At 31.6% G+C, this 6,647-nt stretch overlaps 1 protein-coding gene across 1 annotated transcript in view; it reads left to right on the top strand.

The window, feature by feature from the left end:
• Positions 1 to 6,201: 6,201 nt before the first annotated feature.
• The window catches only part of LOC106774331 (bifunctional protein FolD 1, mitochondrial), a gene marked incomplete in the record, with an annotated part of 11,877 nt that continues 11,431 nt past the window's right edge, over positions 6,202 to 6,647 (top strand). Inside the window, 1 exon segment of the mRNA XM_014661286.2 lies at positions 6,202 to 6,295.

Genomic DNA, 6,647 nt, shown 5'->3' on the forward strand with positions numbered 1-6,647 from the left:
GAGATTTAACAAAGATCCATCCATTCATGGTATTCTTGTGCAACTCCCTCTACCACAAGTAATTTCTTAATCTGTGACCTACAATAAATTAGATGGACTTTAGTACCTGCTGAGTGTTTATTCAAGAAAAGGATATTACAAAATGTTTTAAAGCTATCTTGGAAATGGTCAGCTTATAAAATATTTCTAGAAGAGGGACCTAAAATTACAATAGTTTTTGGAATGGAGGGGTTTAGCTTCTAAATGTGCAATTTATCACGTGAACGGTAAGAAAATAAAAAATTAAAAGCATTTTCTAAAATAACATTCATAGAAATCTCTTAGAAATTGGTTTCATTATTGTTAGACTACCAAAAGATGTCTGAAGATGTATTTATTGTGGTAGAGTTTTCTTTGATTATAAATTTCATCATATTTCTTATTTATTTCCTTATTTGATTTGCTTTGCAACTTTCTAATAGTTCAACACATGTTTTGTTCTGATTTGATATGGTGCACCACCAACAAAGGAAACCTACCTTCTATTTTTTTTTTCTCAATCTATTTTTTCCTTTACCATACTTTTTATGGCTTAGCTTGTTTTCTTTTTTAATTACCATAAGTAGGATTATATCTTTAGATTTTGCTTCATTCTTTTCTGATTTTGGGTTTCTCCTCATATCTATATATTAATACACATCCGGTGTACACTTAAATCAATCACAAATATACATATTCTTTAGTCTTTTTCTAGGTCTCTAGTTTCTACTTTTTTCTTCATAATTGTTTTAGCGGCTTTGGTGCCACATATATTGTACTTTTGCCATAATGGGAATAAAGGCTAATGTGCTTTATTTTGAAGACATTTAAAACCCCAACAGAATAGACAAGAAAACTAAAAGTCCAGGCTAGCAACAAAAATTTCCATTCACTGTTATCTACCATGCAAAAGGGTTAGCACCAATATAACATTGCTTTTGCTAATCCTACAAGTTTACCACCTCATCAGTCTTGTGACCATGTCATACCTCTAAGTGTNTTTCATTTTCAATACTAATTAATGGAAGATTTTTTGATGATGTTGGAATAGGAAAAGCCCAAAACCATTTGGACGGCTGATGTTTCATATTTCCTTCATGGAAAGCTAAAATATTTTTTTAAAAACATAAAATAATTTTTTAATAATATTTGCGGGTATCCAACGGGTATCCGCGGGTTGAAAAAAAATCCGCGGATTTTTTTATACGGGTATCCGGTGGGTAGCAGGATGGGTACGGGTACACTTTTTTACATGCGGGTCGGGTTCGGGTATCACACTATCCGACCCGAACCCGACCCGTTGTCATCCCTACATACACTAAACATCACCATCACGTAAAATTTGTCATTGAAATTCTCTCAACAACCATATCACACGTAAACATATCAAAGATCCTCATATACATACATTCAATTACTATACTCACAAGAAAAATCAATGATTATACAAATCAATACCAAACAGCTAAAAAGAAGAAATCAAAATAATTATATAAACTGACGCTCAATGCAAAACCTTTCACACAAAGGTGACACTCAGTGATAGTTCTCACACCCAATGTGAAACCTCTTGCAAAATGTCACTCAATGGCACCATCCTACCGATCAACATCATGGAGCTAAAATTGCTCCGGACATGTAGTGTAAGATGACACTCAATGGCACCCTACCATCGCTCAGCATCAAAGCAATTGTAAAAAATGGTCCCTTAGAGATTAAAAGGGATGCTCAGTGATCAAAAGCAAAAGTTCTTCTAGACTTGCACAATCAAGCTTTCACTCAGCACCACACTAGTACCACTTAGTGCCATATCAGATTTCAGCCAACTAAATTCTGTGATTTGGGGAACCAGAGACCTCTCCAGATGATCAAATTGATATTCCTAACTTAGTGTTTGGTTCAAAATTAGTTTTCAATGTTATAGTGCATACCAACTTCCTCAAATAGTCAAATCCTTAGTTCCTCAACTCAAAACCTATTCAGACAAATACAAGCAACACATAAGCATATGACACACATATTACTCAGTAATTCAACCAACAATATTAGTAGTTTCATTAATCTTAAACAAACCCAAACATGCAAACACAAATTCTGATAGCATAAAATACTTAAAAATAAGGTAATTAGTTTTCCTTACCTGGAGAATGACCAAACAATACTATAAATCCTATAACAGCTCCAAAAGCACAGGAAACTCAATCTAATCCTACAATCAACAGAACCACAATCAAAGTACACCGTTAGGACCATTAATATGTAAAGAGTCTTATAGAAGACTCAAACTCAACATGCAACCCTAGATAGCTCACATATAAAGAAAGACAAAATAGACCAAAGGAAGGAGTATAAAACTAACTTACTCTATTTGAGAAACTGATTGAATGAAAGTGGAGATCTCGCCTTAAGGATTATTCTGACGACCTTTAATCTAGAGAAAGGCAGTTTAGAGAGGTTATGTGATTTAAGGTAATGAAACTTGTTTATAACAAAATTATTTATATTAAAACCCTTTAATCGAGTCTTACTATTTATAAACCACTATCTGTTATAAAATACCAATTTCTAGGTTTTTACATTCTCCCTAACAAGAAAAAAATACATTCTTGAAAATTCATTCATCAGGTAGAAAGAAAAGCATTCTCTCCTCATTTTCTCTTATGACAACCACCTAGACTTGATTGAGACACAGACCCCAACACCTTAACTAACTAAAAACCTTGCCTCTATGCTAAAATGATATAGTATTCAATAATATAGATTGGTTTAGCCAACGCTCCTAATAAAACTTCTCAACCTCCACCCTAAAACTTTAATGATTCTGACCAACTAATTTGTATTTGCTATATTGAACTCACCTTCCATATGCCTTCCACTACCGTTTGAAGGTTTCTTCCAAAATCTTAAGATATCCTTGATCTCAAACTAACACATGCTAAACATTGCTCCACATCTTCTTATTCCCTCTTTGAAGCACCACACAACTGACTTGGTCGCATACAACTTCTGATCTACTGTCAAACGTTAACACTTTTGGTCACCCTTCACAACCATTATGATAACTTAATGCTTCCTTTATTGATCTTGGCTATTGTCTCAAAATGTTTAGTAAAGGGTAAATTTGACAATCCTAGGTTGTGAAGCACTTTAGAGTTGCAAAGTATTGATCACGTTAGTGATTTTAAGTTGAACCAAGATATTGTTAAAGGATGGGTACAAATTAACGGTTTGGAGTGCCATAATATGTGTTTGTCATTACAACAGTTGAAAGTTTCAATTTGGAAGTGGATAACATTGTTGTGGACTTTGTTACTCGGCCAAAATTAATAAATGAGGCATGATGTTAAGGGGGTGGTCGTGAATAGGGTGACTAGGAGTGTTCACCTCTTGTCAGTATGTGAGGAGTCCTGTGTGATCAAGTTATTTGAGTGGTATTTCAAGGAGGGAATAAGGTGGTGTGAAGTGAAAAGTAACATGTTTTCTTTTTTAGATTGAGACCAATGCTATCTTCAAATTTTGGTAAAATCCTACAAAAGGTTTTGGAGAACGTATGGAAGACGAGTTCAGTATAGTAGATACAAATTGTTTGTTAAGCATAAAAGATCATTCAAGCTTTAGAATTGCGGTTGAGATTTACGTTTGGGAAGTAATGACTAAACCAATCTATACCGTTGAACACTATATCATTTAGCACAGAGGCAAGGTTTTCAATTAGTTAAGATGTAGGGGACAATAGCTTAGTCAACGATAACTCAATCAGGTATATGTGGTTGTTATAAGAGAAAATAAGGAGAACATAACTTTCTTTCTACCTGATGAGTGAATTTTCGAGGACAAAAATTTTTCTTGTTGGAAAGAATGTAAAAACCTAGAAAATGACATTTTAAAAGTGATAAAAGTTTAAAAATAGTGAGACTCAAATTGTTTTAATATTTAAAGGTTCTAATATAAATAGTTTTATTCTGAACGAGTTTCAATGTTTTTTAGATACACAATCTTTTGAAAAAATCACTTTTCTAGAGTTCTCTAATTTTTCTATAAGATTTCTTTCTCTCTATTCATCTAATTGAAGAACCAAGATCGTAGGATTGATCCTTCCAGTGATCCCTTAAATTTGGACCGATTAGTTTCTTTATTCGCATGTTGAGTTTCAACCAGTTTTCTTGATTTTTTCCTTTATTTGTTGCATGTGAGCCTTCTTCCACTTGTATGTGTTTTTCGTATCATCTGCATGAGTCTTTGTTGATTAGTGATTATAATGGCATGTTTTGATCATTATTGTGATGTTTATATGTGTAGATAGAACATCTTGCAAGTTGGGAGGAACTTTGTTGGTTAGGGTCTAGTGAGCAGCTGGATTAGGTGAGGTAAACTATTTTTTTTTTAGTGAGTTTGATAAATTTGATGATTTGCATATAGTTGCTTTAACACAATTGGGGATGAAATTTGATTGTTTATGATGAATTTAGTACGTCTTAATTGATTATGAGGTTTTAGTGTTTTGGTTTATTTTGCGTTGAAAACTGTTTTTTGTGAAAGTACTAAGAAGGAAATACTATATTGGTTAATTGAACATGTCTCATTTCTCCTAAATCAATAATTTCATTTATTGATGTCTGGTATAACTTTGAACGGTGAAAAACTAGCACTGAGCGCCAATCTCGTTGTGCAAGTCTGAGAATAATTTAGCTTTAGATCGCTGAGCGCAACTTTTTGTGAGAAGAATGACACTCAATGCCAAAACTGTCACTGAGCGCCACTTTTTGCGAAAGGTTTGACTCTGAGGGCCAATTTGTCTGTTGGTTATGTTTTTCTTCTTTGGTTGTTTGAAATAGACATGTGATCGGAATGGTGTATGTTTATACTATGTTTTATTATTAATTGAGGTGATGATTATGGTTGTGGACATGCATAGTGATGGTGTTGAGAGAATTTCAAGGAGAAATTCTTTGTGGTGATGTTCTCAGTGCATGCATTGACATTTAGAGATCAGTAAAGAGGTATCCTGAACTCTAATAACTATTCATACTCAAATAGAGGAGAATAAATTATGTGGTGAGAGTCGCAAGATGTCTTAGCCATTGGACAATTAAGTCCTAGGTGCAGATGGAACTAACCTTGTAAGTAGCAGAGTGATGACCCCATTATTTATTGGCTCTACAATGTTTAAATACTATTACAAGTCACGCCTACACTAAAACCTAATGTCAAAGACATGTATCCATATAATTGAGTCGAGTATCAAATGTTTGAGTTTATTTATATGATTTATTGTATTTTATCAATGTTTAACTTATATTTGATATGATTTATTTGTTTTAAAATAACTCTTTTTGCATACTAACTTACCTAGTCGTCTCTTTTGTATTTTTTTTGTGTGTGTTTGTTTATCTCTTTTGTTGTAAGTAGATGAAGGATAGATGTTAATGCGCTTATGATAGTAGAAGTTGAATGTGACGCAAAATAATTTTTTAATATTTGTAGTAGTTGTTATGTATATAAGTTTTCTAAAACTCGAAATCCTCATTATTCTTTTTATACATTTTATTTCTACTGTTATTTACCTTTGAAAATAATTATATTATATTATATTATATTATATTATATATATATATATATTATATTTATATATTTATATTAAGACAAAAGATGTTATAATATTTTATTTTATCATTTGTAAGCTATTAAAAATAATGTAACATAAATTTTTTTAAGATAATTTAAAATTAATTATTTAACTATATTCAACTTAAAGTTTCTAAAATATTAATAATTTTCAGTTTTATAAAATATTTGTTTCATAATTAGAATTTTTTTAGTTTTAATTCATAGTCGTTCTTTTAAATATTTTTTTTTGTTTTTTTTCTTCACTCATTTTCCTAGGAAAAATAGAGTATAGAACCACTCTCGTAATTGTTTAGCATTGTATAAAAATTAAATTTAAAAAAAAGTATTAATATTTAATTATAGGTAAGCCTTACTTGTTTAATGGAAATACTCAAATAATATTTTTAAATTTGTGGATATGTTTAAATTATTTATCAAATATCTCAATGATAATTTCGATTCATTTTAAAATCAACCTAAATTAATTTTTTAAAATATGAAATAAAAAACTAAATATATCTATAAATATATATATAAAAAAAATGAATTGTAATTGTTTTAAAAAACTAAAGCACTACGATTCGCGAGTTATCGCATCACAGCGGAATCCTTTGCTGTGAAGGGGCTTATACCAGAAAATCACAACAGCTCCCAACAGTTGGTCTGTGAGGTGCCTTCATTGCTTCCTTTTTCTGACTGCTTTCCTTTGCCATCAAATTCTTAATTACTATGTCGGGATTCAAGTAATTTCGTAATTAGTATCGTATGTTTCAAGTTTATTTATGCTATTACTGGTAGAGTGAAATCTACAGAGTATTCGTTTTACTGTTGGAACGAAAAATGTATCAAGAAGGGCGTTGATTTACTCTTCAAATATTTTAATTTAACTAGGCTGCATAAACGTATGCCAATTTAGTCTAGCTACTAATAAATTAAAGTTATAAAGGTTAATGGCTATGCCCGGTCAGTGTAAAACACTTTAAACTTGCTAGCCAATCGGAAATTATCCTTGGCATGAATTT

The sequence above is a fragment of the Vigna radiata genome, chromosome 9, assembly GCF_000741045.1.
Source record: "Vigna radiata var. radiata cultivar VC1973A chromosome 9, Vradiata_ver6, whole genome shotgun sequence".
NCBI lineage: Eukaryota > Viridiplantae > Streptophyta > Magnoliopsida > Fabales > Fabaceae > Vigna > Vigna radiata.